This window comes from Leiobunum rupestre, chromosome 5 (genome assembly GCF_980474605.1).
Source record: "Leiobunum rupestre chromosome 5, qqLeiRupe1.1.hap1, whole genome shotgun sequence".
In the NCBI taxonomy this organism is placed as follows: Eukaryota; Metazoa; Arthropoda; class Arachnida; order Opiliones; family Sclerosomatidae; genus Leiobunum; species Leiobunum rupestre.
In genome coordinates this window covers 21712518-21729483 of record NC_143388.1, presented here as the reverse complement: position 1 = coordinate 21729483, position 16966 = coordinate 21712518, and positions in this window count along the sequence as shown.

Sequence of the window (16966 nt, the reverse complement as noted above, 5' to 3'; positions counted from 1 at the left end):
TCCTCGTAGCTAAGTAAAAGGTTTCGAGCTCGAAGTACCTTCTGCTATCATATTCCTCGGTAGATTTGAGGAAAACTGCTAACAAACTGTGTGAACCCTTCACATTTCTAGCTTTTGATGTAGGCAGGGTTTCCCCTCCTAATGTGAAAGCGCGTGTGATACTAATAGTCTTGCTCAGTAGTTGCGTAGAGCAACGAAATGTTTTGTAGTTTTAGCACAATTTTATTATTTTGTAAACATTAAACTTGTTTTGTTGTAATTCATCGCTAGGGTCAACTACCGAATCTGACCAACTGGTGGAATATACATCCAAAAACATGGCTACTTACCCGTATTTTATTAACCGTATTGAAAATGATCTCCGGGGAAAATGATTTCCATGGAATTTAAGAGACCCGTTTGCTCGTAGCCTCGGTACTCCAATGTAGGTGGCAGAAGTATCTTTTATTAAAAGGAAAAATCAGTTTTCGTTAGTTCTATGAATTTTTTTATTTGTTTAACGAAATGGGGGTATTACCAATATGTTTGTAAAACTTTGTAGAGGGACTTGGTTCTTAGATACATCTTGAGGAGGAAATCATTTTTTGAATGGCGAAATAGGTGATAATTATTTGTTTTTAAATTAGCTCCTTAGTAATAAAGTCGCGCGTTTTGCCTTATGGGTTTGTAACTAAATTCGAATATTTATATTAGTCGATTGCATTACGATTGCCAAAATAAATAACGGACACGGGTACCTGACTCGTCTCTAGAAACAGGCCGAAAATATTCTTCCGTGGAGATAATGTTATTTGATAGTTCGGCTCTTCTCCAGTAAATGGATACAAGGTAGACAAAATGACAAAATCGTTTTCCCGTTAAAGACCGATTTGTTCTCAGCCGGTCAGTTATATTCAAAAGAAGGAAGAATCGCTGGAGGATCTGAATGAATATCAGGTCGTGAAAGTTTTCTAGCGCTACTCGAGTCCGCGAGACGGAGACCCATGGAGAGATAACCCTTTTCTTAGTTCTCCGGACCGAAGAAAGGTGAAAGCTCGGGTGAAAGCGACCCGCACTTGACGAAGTTCTTTCCTTCGCCACAACTAACTTTTTATTTCAATATTTGTTGACCTACAGAAATATTCCATATTTATTATCAACATTACACGTAAAACATTCAAATAATATTATTATATTTTATTTTATTAGTTTGAAATTTATTATTGTCGTAATGTATTACCCAGGGGTCAAATTAAATTATCCCCGGGTCAAATAAAATAACCCCCGGATCCAATTAAATTACCCCCTGGTCAAATTTAATTTTCCCCGGGTCATATTTTGTAAGCTGTATTTTACGAGCATTACTTAGAATGGCAAAATAAGGCTTCAAGGTTATATTTTCCGTGGCTATACAATATATTTTTCGCAATAACTGGCTGTAAATTTAAAATTTTTTAACACTTATGTACTACTAAATTTGACTTTTACAGTATAATAATTATAACATATTGATTTGATTCGACACAAGCAGTGTAAGTTTACCCACCACGTCTCGATGAATTGTCAAAACTAAGTTTAATTGTTTTGAATTTTTTCTTTTAGAATAAAATGTTTTTATTTTTATATTTTAAATTTAAAGTAAAATAACAGTGTTCGATATTGAAATAGCAATGGTAAATTTTTATCTTTAACAAAGTAAGATTAGTCACCTTTCGGTACGGAAAGCTCAGTGCTAATTTTAAACTAAATGAACAGAAGAATTATTTAGTAATACACAGTAAAACATGCTCATAGTCATATTTGATTAAACTTTCAGGGTATTAGGGTAATTATAGCCCTAAAACATAAATATAGCATTTTATATTTTTAGTTCCACATCGAGATATATATATCGAAGTGGGACTATTGCTATGGACGGATTGTCGTTAAGTGTTGTTGTTTGTGTGTTTGTGTGTTTGTGTGTTTGTTGTGGAAAAGCGACGACACGGTGCGGTCTGCGGGTCGGACTGGGGATTTGCGGACAACCATATTCCGTTCTCTTTTCGTATCACATAGGCTTTTTCACCCGTCAATTTTCTCCCTCGCCCCTGAATCGCGAGGCCCCGCTGACGGTGCGGTCTGCGGGTCGGACTGGGGATTTGCGGACAACCATATTCCGTTCTCTTTTCGTATCACATAGGCTTTTTCACCCGTCAATTTTCTCCCTCGCCCCTGAATCGCGAGGCCCCGCTGACGGTGCGGTCTGCGGGTCGGACTGGGGATTTGCGGACAACCATATTCCGTTCTCTTTTCGTATCACATAGGCTTTTTCGCCCGTCAATTTTCTCCCTCGCCCCTGAATCGCGAGGCCCCGCTGACGGTGCGGTCTGCGGGTCGGACTGGGGATAATAAGTGTGGCACTTTCTTATCGAAACCGTGTTTGGTCAAAAGTAAGAAGTGTGGCACTTTCTTATCGAAACCGTGTATGGTTAGAAGTAATAAATAAGTGTGGCACTTTCTATAGCGGTACAAGTAGATTGTTAACTAGTAGTGCCCGTAAAGGCAGGATAGATAGATCCGTTAGAGGCCTGCGGGTCGGACTGGGGATAATAAGTGTGGCACTTTCTTATCGAAACCGTGTTTGATCAAAAGTAAGAAGTGTGGCACTTTCTTATCGAAACCGTGTATGGTTAGAAGTAATAAATAAGTGTGGCACTTTCTATAGCGGTACAAGTAGATTGTTAACTAGTAGTGCCCGTAAAGGCAGGAGAGATAGATCCGTTAGACATTGCAGCAGAGAGCATATAATATTATATAATAATAATAAGTGTGGCACTTTCTTATCGAAACCGTGTTTGGTCAGAAGTAATAAATGTGGCACTTTCTTATCGAAACCGTGTATGGTCAGAAGTAATAAATAAGTGTGTCACTTTCTTATCGAAACCGTGTATGGTCAGAAGTAATAAGTGTGGCACTTTCTTATGGAAACCGTGTATGGTCAGAAGTAATAAATAAGTGTGGCACTTTCTTATGGAAACCGTGTATGGTCAGAAGTAATAAATAAGTGTGGCACTTTCTTATCGAAACCGTGTATGGTCAGAAGTAATAAATAAGTGTGGCACTTTCTTATAGAAACCGTGTATGGTCAGAAGTAATAAGTGTGGCACTTTCTTATTAAAGGGAGAGTGACCGGAAAAAAAACAGTTGGTCTCATTCGATAGAACTCTTTAACGCACACGCAGTGCCGTTAATTTCCGCCCCCTCCGACCAACCCCCTTAAAGGGAGAGTTACTGGGGAAAAAAGTTGATTTCATGAGGGTGGGCGGTGGCCACTCTTTAACATAGGATGGTGAATTTTATTTCAAACAATAGGAAATCACATGGGCCCAACAGATTTTTTATTAGTTTGCCCACCCGGGTCAGCTGATGGTGGGCGGCATCCACTCTTTAACTTAGGGTGGCAATTTATTTATAAAAAAATAATAAATCACGTAGCCTCATTAGCTTTTGTATTAGTTTGCCTCCCTATGTCTACTAAGGGTGTATAGGTTTGTCCACTCTAATACACTGATGTGGAACTAATATTACGGCCTGGGCCGACTTGTTATACATAATATATCTTTGGTGAATTTACGAAGACAACCTGCCTTAGCCTTTTCAACAATATTATTTCGTACATTTATTTTCATAACTTGCATCAAATTTGTAACTTCCATTTATCGCAGAGGAGCATAACCAAAACATAAGGGCAAAATATGAATAAAGTAACGAAAGGCTGTATTTTAAAATAATTTATATGATACCGTTTAAAACCTATATCACACGCATCCTTGAAGTTCTTTTAAATTATGAATTCAGATGGTTTATCTTCACCGTGATACAAAAGTATTTGAAACTTAAATTGAAACATAAAGCAACTTATACAGTACTATTTAATTTGAATTGCGCTTTTTGTAGCGAAAATGGGAAAATAATATTTTGTTAGAAATACAATTACATAGCGTAAATATATCCAAAAGCCTTGGTGGGTACTATAATAATTTTCAAATTAAACAAATAATTGTATATCTTATATTTGCTTCATAATGCTAAGGCAAACGCCAGAGCAGAAAATAAAATGAAAAACTAGTTTTGAATATTCCCCAAATACAATACATTGATAAGAGGCCTGCAGACGTAGTGGGGGAACCCACCCCAACGAGTGACGGGCCTGTTGGCCATTATTAGGTCCCGCAAACTGAGACCTCACCAGAATTCCCACTTAGCTTGGACTTGCGCGACGGTGTCCAAGATTTTCACTGACATATTATTAATCTGTCCAACCGCGGTCGAGACAATTGTGGATCAAGCTTTTATTCAACCTGCTGACGAGGCTATTGTGGTCAGCGCAACTACAACCACAGTTAATGTGAATGAGGAAATTGTATCGGCTGATATAGTTACATCTTGTGGCCCACAAAGCTCTAAATTCGACTTTGGGCAACTTTAATATAGGTTAGTAATTCATATTCCAATGAATTATTTTAATTTGAATTTTTTGGGTTAGTTAACGACTTAATGTTTTTAGGTCGTACTGAAGGAACGCTCGTAACAATGGTAAATATCACCAACCAAAAGATAGATATGTTGGAGTATGTAACTAGAGCGAGAGCATCGGGAAATTTGCACAATGGAAAATCTTGAATTTCATAGTGAACATCGTGAGTGATTACGCAGTGTTTTTACATTTGTATGTAAAGAATGCATGAGAGAAATTAAAAGAGGACTCGGAAGAAGAAACAAGTTGGCAAGCCAAAATATACCTATCCCTGGAAGAATTGTCCCTAGTGTTATTAATTTCTCGAGATGACCCTTAAAAATATATCTCCGCAATTCAGAGTTATTTACTAAAAACGTCATCCCGGTTCTATCCCAGCCGATATAACATTTTAATTATAATTAAAATAATTGAGACGAAACAACCGAGTTTCATTTATTCAGAATATTATAAATTAGGTAGTTACAACAGCGAGTTAGACGTACTAAAACCATGCACAATTGAATTTAACCCTTTTTACAGTACAAGTTTATCAGTTGAATATAATACGAAGCAAATTTTAATGAAAGAAATATCTACAGAGGGTAATTGTATTTTTCTTGCTTACGAAATACTTGCCGCATCTTGAACGCTCATTTTATTTCAACACTCGCCCTTGATGAAGATACCGTAGAATAGCTATATTCTACATCTGGTAGTGGACGACTCGTAGACTTCCAGTTGACGTTGTGACATATACCGCATGAAAAAGACCAATGCCGTCCAATTTCAAATATCACATAATGACTCGCACACCCAGGAAATCAATTACTGCATTAGGAATCGTAGATATCCAAAATATCCACAAGAAGCAAAAACCTTACCATCAACAAAGCTCAAAGAGCCACTTGACTAAATGACAGCAAGTATATCAATAAACGTTAAATAAACGCCTTTGCATTAATACAACTATATTTAAGTCGATAAGAAAACTAACAAAGTGGACCACCCAAGGTTCTACCCTTTAACCCTCTTAGCTCTGCTGACTGCGCTAAAACAAGATTTGACCTTTAAAATTTCGGGTTCAAATCCCGCCCGATACTAACGCAAATTGATAATAGGACGTATACCGTGAACATTTGGTTGAAACCCTTCCATTTGGACGTTGAGACGTATACCGTAACCCTCAGCACTCGGTCCGTCCCAAACGTCGTATATTTTGTACCATCATAACTCGCAAAAGATAATTATAAACATCCAATGACAAAAAGAGGGCGATCATGAGTATATATGTATATATATATATAACACACGTGCATGTATATTTATCTAATTCCTTTCACCACTGGACGACGAGCGTTGCCTAACCATAAGTCGTTCTCACCTGGCTTTGTTAGCCAAGTTTGTCACTTTGTATAAATTGCCATTGCAAATTTTGTAAATATTGTTCATAATTATTTTTCCCTTCATTATTGTTATTGTCAAATGACACTCTTCCCCGGAGGGGGGGGGAGTTCCCTGACTGACATTCACGAGTTTTCTATTCCAAACCAGGAAACAAAATGGGATGGGAACCGTAAAACCTAAGCCATTGAACATTTACTCTCTGTGCAAAGGGGAAATAAATCCCCCATTTAGAAGTGAAAATTCGAGAGCGCTAATTTCGATAGGTGGCGCCATCTAGTGTGCCAGATCTGCAACTTTTAGTTATGGAGGGGCCTTAATGGAAAATAAGAGCGTTTTCCAAGAAAAAAATTTGTTTAGCATCTGATACTGTTCCTACCGTATTTACATCAATCTCTAGTACAGAAAGCCCAAAAATAGCAGCACTAAGTGATATAACAAATACTGGAAAGCAGTTGTTAAAGTCTCCTGGTAAGTGATATAAATATTATTGAAAATTAAATTAATTGCACTGATTATGGGTTCAGTTTTAGAAATTTAATTTATTTCTACATTTAAGTGAAAAAAAAAACACACCAGCTTCATGAAAACAGTCCACAGAAACGTAACGGTAATGACAGTCCAAAAAGGCCATTAAATACCTATTCTACACTCCCTAGATCCAGTTTAAGTCCACTTTCTCTTGGTAAGATTAAACCTGATTTAATTTTACCTCAATTAAATTTTCATAATATCACTGAATTTTTTGAATAGCTTTAACTCCAACATCGGGAAATGAAGGGTTAACAAAAGCTTGAACAACTACAGCTAAAGCTTGTACTCCTTCTGTAAATCATGATTTTTCTCGGACAAAAAGATCAGCCGCTATTTCTATAGCTTAGCTAGAGTTCGAAGCAAATATAAATCTATATTTAACTCCAATAGCCTCTAACACTAAAGCCTGTACCTCTTCAAGTGAGAGGAACTTATATGAGCTTCACCATTATCGGCAGTCTGTGAAAAACCAATGTGTCCGTATTAAAAATATGCAGCTAAGAGTTAAGGATTTGACCAATGATATTCAGAAGTGACGGGACGATGGTAAAAAAATAAAAAAAAACTAGCAAAACGTCAACAACTCTTAATCAAGGAGTGTCTGTCAAATTCCTCCGCAAAATCATCTACTGGTTACAGATATTCTAAAGAATGGATTCTCGACAGCCTTCTATTGAAAATAAAATCAACATCAACGTACAATATCATGAGAGGCAACCACTATCTACCATTGCCTTCCATCCCAACTAGCTGTGAAAAACCTTAAAGCTGAATTTGGAATTGATGAAACTCTTTTTGCAAGCCTCAAAAATAAGTTGTCAAGCCTTCCCAAAAATGAAAGAAGAGGGACGTTAATGTTTGATGAAATTCAAATTAGCAAGCATTTAGATTTTCGGCCATATAAAGGGAAAGCAATTGGAAAGGTAGATTATGGTGGTGTAGAACACTAACCACACTCTAATAGAGACGGAGACCATACGTTTGTGTTTTATTTCCAGCCTTTAAAGGGTGATGGGTTCAAGCTATTGAAGCATTTTGTTCAGCAGGTGCTACACCAGCCATTGTTCTAACGAAGCTCCTTCTCCAAGCTATAATTGTGAAAACTCACAGAATAGAGTATAACAATTTTTTGTATAATTAATCCTTCTTTTCCTTGTTGTAATAATAAAATAAAACTTGCTCATGTATAAAATCAACAATAACCATAAAAGTAACAGTAACTATAAATTTAACCAAAATGTAAAATATCTTATAAAAGTTTATCTGAAATAATGCCTACAAAATAAAATGTAACAAAAGAAGAATTTCACGGCAAACCGTTGAAATTCAAAAGTACCTATTGGAAGGAGAGAAGGCCGGCGCCGGACAGTCGGCGAAAGGGATTATCATTCGATCTTTCGGGACGGTTCGTACCATCCTAAAATATTGACCACGCCGAACTGCCCGCTGGCACTTGATGGCCTTGAAGCAGGGAGCCATAAATTCCTGACCTACTGTCCGTTGCTGGCGTTCTCACTATCCCCAAAGAAAGCAAATGATTGGCTGAGCCTTTTCAAACAAAAAGAAAACTGTATTTGGAGAGGGGCCCGTTGGAGATTCACTCTTCAGTTATTCTTTGGGTCCCATAAAGGAAACATCCCGAGCTTAACGAAAAATAAAATAAAATAAGTTTAGAGCAAAAGAAAGTCCAATTCTTTAATGTTTAGAAAATAAGTTTTCAATAAAATAAAATAAAATAAAATAAAATAAGATTAGCTATTAACATTTTTTCAGTCGGTGTTAATTAGCGTTAGTCTCTCCCAAGAGCGCGAACCTCAAAACTTTAAAATAAAATAAAATAGAATAAATTTAATAGGCGGGTTTCAACAATAATTAATTTGCATCAAAGCGGGGCAATTGTATATGCATAAGTATCTGATGCAGATTCAACGAACCGATCAACGTTGACAACCTTGGGCTTCAGTGCAAAAGGAACAAATATTACAAACAGTTTCCAACATCCACCATGAATCCAATGTTCTATACATAATTTGCGACACTCCTCACATTGTCAAATGTATTCGTAATAACCTTCTCAAAGCTACTAGATTCCTGGTAAATTTTCACATTACTTTTAAATTAATTTTTTAAATAATATAGCATATTAAATTTTTAGGTACCAGAAGTCAAAGTAGAATTGTTCGATTTCTGCCAACTTTTAGTAGCAGATCTGAATATGACTTCATCTTAGCTGACTGAAGCGCACGGAAACCCCAACAATTTTCAAAAACTATCTGTTAGACTGGCAACTCACGTATTTTTAGATTTTTGTCACCACTTTGATACATAAATTATTTTAATAACAAGTTTTTTGTAGTTATTTAGCAATTCGGTAGCGACTGCGATGATCTTCTACAAAGAACTTGGTTTCGAGGGCTTGCAAAATTGCAATGCAACCGTTACCTTTACGCGCAGATTAAACAAGACTGTCTGATTTACTGAACAGCCAAACCCCTATGTTGGGCAATGGTTTACGCCTGACCAAGACTTTCCGGTTCTCAGCGAGGAAGACGTCAGGGGTGATTTCAAATACAGACGCGCCGAATCCTATGTCGCCTTAACAGTTGAAAAGTGTGGGTCGTTTGACGTGGAACTGAGTAAGGTGGAACGTGACCTCTTACGTGTACGTGTCCAAAGTCAGTTTTCTGCAGCCTCTGTTCATCAAACCCTTATTCGTTACGTACCACATGGAATTGGATTAGATGCGATCGCGCAATGATATTTCAATTGTGAAGGGGGTGCCTTAACTGTGGGTACTTGCGCTCACGTTAGTATCCTTAATTGGTACCTTGGCTATCGACGCCACGAGGAGCGTGGCAACTGGTATCAATCTAAATTGCGCCTGGTTTGCGAAGATGCCGCCTAATTAGACGATTTACCTAACATTGATTAAATATTTTATCGTCATCTGTCACTCAAATTATTAATTACTTGTTACCATAAATTGATTAATATAATATTTGTTTGAAATAAACAACAGCATACCACTCCATTTGTGTACTGCGTTATTATTGCTGCTAGTTTCTTGACTAACTTCCGCAAAGCAAAGATTATCATATGAAGCTGTATAATAGCTTTATAGTCTTTACACAGCCACTAGAGATTTTTTTGTTGTACAGCAGATGTGCCCGTGAAATTAAACATTTCTACAGGCGTTTTCATCTATTTTTGGTATTCGTAGGCCAATTATTTACATATTTGATCTCGTCGTACGCGCCAAACCCATGGCTGTTACAAAACGAAACCCTCCCAGAATCGTCATTTGCTCTTTATACATAACTGTTCCAAGTTTTAGCGGGAGTCGTGTGTGGGGGATGACAGTGTACTCCGACTTTGAAGACGACCCCTCCATTATATCTTTAGCATTATGGAAGATTCCCTCCAATGGCTATTCTCCGGAGATTATTGATATTAATGAACCGATTTTGCGTTAAAAGAGCGTAAATACTATCAGTGATGACAACCATACCAGACATTTGGAAATATTGATAAGTTGATTTTTAACATAATTGACCCAGAAGTCTACCTATTGTTACGGGTCTTCTTTTAGACAGCTTATACAATTTAAATATCCCACCATCTCCGGTATATTAGGCATAATCTCAGTACTCTGAAGTACTGTAGTGAAGCGCTGAAATATTTGAAGGGGCTAAACAGTGTCGCGCGCGCCCTCTATGGACTAGTTTTGCTTTAGTCAAATTCTGCTTTGAGAATTCCGCTCAGTGATTGAACCATTTATTTATAATCGTTGCTATACTTCTCAAAATTCGTTTTTGCGTTGACTTGTCAGAAAATGTGGTAAATGTATGTATGTTAAAAGGATTTATTTCAACAATTTTTATTGAAATAATATATTTAGGGTTCAATAACTTTTTACTCTATGGTAATACACGTCCCAGCACATAAAAGCATAGTAACAAAATACTCATGAACGGATTAAGTCGAGCCATACGACAAATCAACCATTCAAGCATCTCCTCTAATTCCTTGAAATAAAGGGTGTATTTAAATCTATGTTAATTACAATAAAATTGAGACTACTGGTTGTAAAAAATACCTCTATTTGCCCATTGTGTAAGCGCAAACCATTGACTGGAGTTCGGCCATTCAATAAATCAAACATTCTGTTTAATCTTCCAGTAAATGTAACAGTTGTATTGCAATTTTGCAGTCCCGGAAAACCAAGCTCCTTGTAAAAGATCATAGCAATCGCTACAGAATTGCTAAATAACTAGAAAAAACATGGGATAATGTGAAGTTATATTTTAAAATACTATTATTATTATTATAAAAAAATGAAATACCTGAGTGGCCAGCCTAACAGATTTGCTTTTGAAAGTTGTTTGGGTTTAAATGCACTTCCGTCAGCATAGGAGCCGCTCTCAAAGACGTAGCCTTATTCAAATCAGCTACCAGAAGCTGACAGTAATCCGACAATTCTACTGTACCATCTGGTACCTAAAATTTAGTTATTTTACGTTATATTATTTATCAAATTACAAAATGTTTGAAATTACCAGGAATCTTGTAGCTTTGACAAGATAGTTGCGAATGCATTTTATTATGGGAGGAGTGTCGCAAACTATATGTATCACTTGGGATTCATCACAGGGATGTTTGAAACTATTGGTGATATTTGGTCCTTTGACACCAAAACCCAAGGCTGTCACAGCTGGTGTAGCACCCGCAGAACAAAACGCTCCTAGGGTCAGTCCCCCTATTATCGGACGCTCCTATTATCGGACAGAATTCTTTTAATATTATACAAAAAAATCCCGCGAAAGAAAAACCAAACAATATACATTTTTCTATAGGTTGTATCTCCATTTATATTTCAGAATAGTTAACAGGGGCGCCGGCCCGTGTAGCAAGGAAAAAGCAGCATCGAACCAGGGTCACTAAGTTTTCTTTGTTATAAATTAAGAAGGGGGAGAGGAATTTACTTTCCCTCCGGTTTTTGGATATTATTTTCAAGTGCTTTAGTAGTTGTTAATTATGCATTCTTGGTATCAATGAAAAGACTGAATATTTCACTATAAATTTTTATAGTAAAAATGGCTTTGCGTTTTCTTATTGCAAAGAAACAATTCGATTACGTATTGTAATTAAAACCCTATTATCGGACACGTCTTACACTAATTTTCGGATTGCCCTTCAGACATCTATCATGAATATTAGTTCAGGGAAATAAGGATTTAACGTAAAAAAAATTTAAAACAAGGGAAAATTAACGGGAATTGATTCATTAAATAAAGTTAAATAAGGGGGGAGGACATTTTCCGACGTCAGAGGTGTGAAACCCCTCAGATAACGACCTCCCTCTAGAATATTTGGTCTTTGTTTAACTTTAGGACACTACCACGAGAGATATTGAAATTCACGAAAAACCTAAACTCTTCATGTGGCATAGCTCGCTTAGGGGGTCACTGAATAACGAAAATACAATGACCTTGAACCAAGTCGTCAAGTTCATTAAAAATTATTACTAGAACGATTAGATTAGTTACAACTGAGAAGTGTGAACCAGATAATTTTACATCGAAATACCTGTAATCCGAGGTGAATTATCGAGGCTCGATGATGTCTAGGGGCCAAAATATAGGACAAATGCCTTCTAGAGCCCGTAACGAGGTTAATTGATATCTGGGGTTGGTAATTAGGTTTTATGCTATCTGGGACCCGTAATGAGGTTTAATGCTATCTGGGGCCCTTAACGATTTAATTGATATCTGGGGCCCGATAACAAGGCTCGATGATATCTGGGGCCCGATAACAAGGTTCGATGAAATCTGGGGCCTGCAACGATGCTCAAAGCTTTCTAGGGCCCGTAGCGAGGTTTGATGATATCAGGGGCCCATAAAAAGTTCTGCTGATACCGGGGCTCGTAACGAGTTCCCATGATATAGTTATGAAGAGCTGTTATTAATAGGGCCCGCAGCGAAGCCCGATGTTGCACAGGGCCTTAAAGAAGCTCATTTATTAAGAATGCCCTCAATGAAACCCGGTGATGTCTAGGACCAGTATTGAAGCTCTATTATTATCAGGGCCCGAAACACGCTAGATGAAGTCAGAACCAGTGGAAATGTAGACAATGTCCGGTCTTAAGGGCCCTTTGTCCGGTTGAAAGGCACCGGTGTCCGAAACTTAAGTTCATGTGTCCTAGTGTCCGAACCAAACGTACATCGTCCAATAAAAGGACCAGTGGTGTCCGATTCATTATCCAAATGTCCGATAATAGGTACTCGTACTAGCCAATTAATTTTTCAATTTAGCACTAATTTACATATTTTTTTAAAAACAATTTCAAAAGCATCTAGTCAATAATGTTCCATATTCCATAGTTCCGAGGTTTAAAAAAGGCTCTCTGCTGTTTACCTTAGTTTAAAAATGAATTTTCTATAAGTTGTCCGATAATAGGGGGACTGACCCTATAGCCTGAACCCATCCGCCCATTAAGAGTTGGAAATAAAAAACTAAAGCATGGTCTCCATCTCTATCGTAGTGTGGTTCATGATGTACTTCGCCGTAGTCAACCTTTCCAATGACTTTCCCTTCATTAGGCCTAAAATCCAAATGTTTACTAATTTTAATTTCATCGAACATCAATGTTCCTCTTCTTTCTTTCTCTGGAAGGTGCGATAACTTTTCTTTAAGGCTTGCAAAAAGAGTGTCGTCGAATCCAAATTCTGCTTTAAGATTTTTCACAGCCCGGTTCAAAGTTGGAATTGATGGCAACGGTAGATAATTGTTATCCCTTAGAAAGTTGTACGTTGAAGTAGATTTGATTTTCAACAGCAGACTATCCAGAATCCATTCTTTTGAGTATCGGTAGCCAGTAGATGAGTTAGAAAGGCACTCCGTAATCACTAATTGTTGACGTTTGGCAATTTTTTTATTATTGCTTCATCCTTCCTTAGTTTCTGAATATTCTTTTCCAATTCCTTAACCTTGATTTGAAGTCTCTTTATACGCAGACATTTGGTTTTGACAGACCGACGTAAATTGTACAGTTGGTACAAATTTCTCTCATCAGAAGGGGTGCGTGCTTTCGTGTTTGTGGCTGTAGATAACTTCCATATTAATATATTGAAACTTGTACCGAAGAAAGGACACAAACTTACCCAAAGAAATACTTGGAGTTAAATCAATATTTAAATTCAAATCCATCTCTAGCTGAGCAACTGAATTAGAAGCTGGTCTCTTTCTCACAAAAAAAAATATCATTTACTGATGTTGGAGGTTGAGCTATTTAAGAAATAGATAAATTGTTAAGTTTAATTGAGAGTTAAATTTATTGTTTTTATCTTACCAAGACATGGTAAAATAAGTCTAGGTGTTGACAACCCTGGTGTTGATAAAGATGTAGCTTTAGAATAATCATTAACAGGGGTATTGATAATTGTTCTTGGAGTGTCGTTAATGTTTAATTTCTGCGGACTGTTTTCAAATAGCCGGCATTTTATATTTTATTAATCTTAGAAATTTAAGTTTTCAAAATATTTTCACACTTACCAGGAGATATTCGTAATTGGTTTGCAGAATTTGTTATGTCACTTAGTGCTGACTTTCTTGGACTTTCTTTATGGTTGTTTAATGGAAATATGGTGGGATACGCATCTGCGGTTAAAGCAATTTTCTGTCGGGGTAAGCGCTCTTCTTTCCCATTAATAATATGGACAAAATCTTTCAAAACGTGCTTTGCCTCAAAATGAAGTTCGCAAATACGGTTTCGATCTGCCAAATTGATGCCCAGTTCATGTAAAACTTTTTCTTTTCCAATTGTTTTTTGTTGGGGTCTTTGGGAATATGGAAAAAATGTAATTTGGTCCCTCGTTTTTTAGATATTTCAATGAACTCGCAATTAGGAATGTTGCACGTGGTCATTTTTCAATTTTCAGTTAAAATTTTCACTGCTTTCTTGCTAAGGCTTAAAATACACTGAGTTATTCCACGGATAAAAAAACTAAATGGAATTTCATTAAAAATATAGTCGAAAATAAAATTACTAGCTCTTCACTGTGATGATCACGACCACGATAGTTCATTTCGAAAACGAACGGAGCGAAAAATAAATTCTTAATCCAGGCGCTGACCACTACTCGAATGTACTGTGAGAAAGCCCACAAATAAATTTAGGGGCTACTCACTATCCGCAGCGCCATCCGTGGCAAAAAAATCTTTAGCTAAGCAAGAATTCAAATAAATCGAACCATCTTTCTACAACCCTGGTTTTATCTAGATTGAGCGAGAGGCCATTCGAGGTAATCGATTGATGCAGGGAATTCAACAAAAAATTGGTTTGATAGACTAGGGAGTTGAGGCATTTGCTACAAGCATAAGTAACATAATACCCCTAAGTATGACATTAGGAAAATGTTCTACTACATCCTTTCTTCACAGTGACGTCCAATTTTTTTCGAAATAGCGCCACTCGGTAGCGGCGGCATAAACTAATCTAACCCAACTTCAGGGAACGTGATTCCCGCGGTTTTGAAAACAGTCATTTTTAGGCTTAAGGCGTATAGCCGCACTAATTTTGTTTTCGCCACGGAAACTTTAACAACGGAAGAAATTAAAGAAATTGTATGTATTTTCCCCAACAATTTTTATATCGGGCAAATGGTATTATATTAGAAATTCACCAACAACTCGAAATTTGTGGATCACTAGTGTAGTATATTGAGAAGATCAATCTCATTGATGTTTATCAATGTTATGCACCAAATACTGTAGACGTTAAAAAACCTTCAGCTTGTTACGTTTTTAATGTAAAATGGTTTCTCATTTAGTTAACGAATATTTTATTATAATTTGAATATACTTGTATTTTGTACCTGGATGAATGCCTGGTTTTGTCCGCTATGATCAAAATAAAAATGAATTGATGAATTAAAATGTAAGAATTAACCTTTTTCAAACTTCTGGAATAGCTTTTACAATTGCTAATTACGCAATAAAAATATTTTTTTTCAGTTCAAACTTTGAAAAAGACCCTAATAATATTTAGTATTTAGGTATAATTTTCCGATAGAGTTAGGCCTAATAAGCCGACTACCATAACGGCCATTTTATTTCTTACATTTCGTACCTCATAATATTTTGTAGCGCTATATGATTGGCTAAATTTGAACTCTGACTCCTTTTCGATGACCAATAAAAAAAAACAAATCCCAAAGAGTATTAAACTTCCGGGTTACAGAGTTGCTAGTCGTTTTTCTGATTTATCTTTGGTGAAGAAAGGATGTAGTAATAAAAAATGCATGAGCAAGGCTACAAGTGTCATACTTAGGGGTATTATGTTACTTATGCTACAAGTTATAAGAATGGCGTCATCTGCGAAGAGATATAGAAGGTCTCTTGGAAGAGAATAGGTATAGGTTGAATATCAGTGGTGAAATAATGGATCCCTGGGGTGTTCCCGCTGCTAGAAATTTTCTCTTAGATAATTGATTGTTGACTTTTGTAACACACGGGCGGTTCGAGAGATACGACTTTATTCAGTTATTAGCAGGTCCTCTAATTCCAAGGCGGTACAATTTTTTAAGAAGTTTCTTATGGGGAACCGTATCAAAGGCTTTACGTAAGTCCAGGAAAACTGATAGAGAAACTTGGTTTTGATTTAGGGCGGTTAAAATTTTGTTGTAAACTTTTGTCAGGGAATTGATTGTACCAAGTGATTTTCAAAATCCAAATTGATAATCGGAAATTAAGTTATTTTTATTGCAAAAATCTTGAAGTCTAATATGAAAGACTTCATCAAATATTTTAGCTAGACAGGACAGTAACGAGATAGGCCTATAATTTTTAGGATCGGTTTTATCGCCTTTTTTATAGATCGGAATTATCAACGTTCTTTTTAGCCGTTCAGGATAGATTCCCGAATTAAATGAAAGATTTATCAAGAATACGAGGGGAGCTAATAGGATGTTGGCAGTGAATTTAATAGCTTTGGGGCTGATGTCGTCTAGACCAGGTCCCGTATTAGGTAAATTTTTTATGATATTTTTTAGTTCAATTTCCTCTATTGAATTAGTATTGTTGGTCACAGCCGCAAGATCGTCACTAGGTGGAACTACAGATGCATCTTTGGTGAAAAACTCATTTAAATTGTCTTCATTTATTTGTATTTTATTATTTTTTTTGCACGATTTAAGATTTCGTTAATAGTTTGCCAGTTTTTTTCTTATTGTTTGACTGTCGTAGCTTATGCAAAAAATAAGAGTTTCTAGCATTTCTTATTTTTTGTTACAAAGTTTTCTAGAGATGTGATAGTTTTCCAGGTTTTCCGAAGAGGGGTGTTTTTTATGTAGTTTTAATAATCTATTTTTTCTTTGATGTAATTCCGAAGTTCCACTGATAGCCAATTATTTGAAGTTAGATTGATGTTTATATAATTGAAAGCTTTATTATATTCCTTCTTGATCGAGTTTTCAAAGTATTCGAAAGCTTTATTTATGTCTTGATAGTTATAAAGTTCAGACCATGGAATTTTAGAGACCATTGGCAAAATTATTT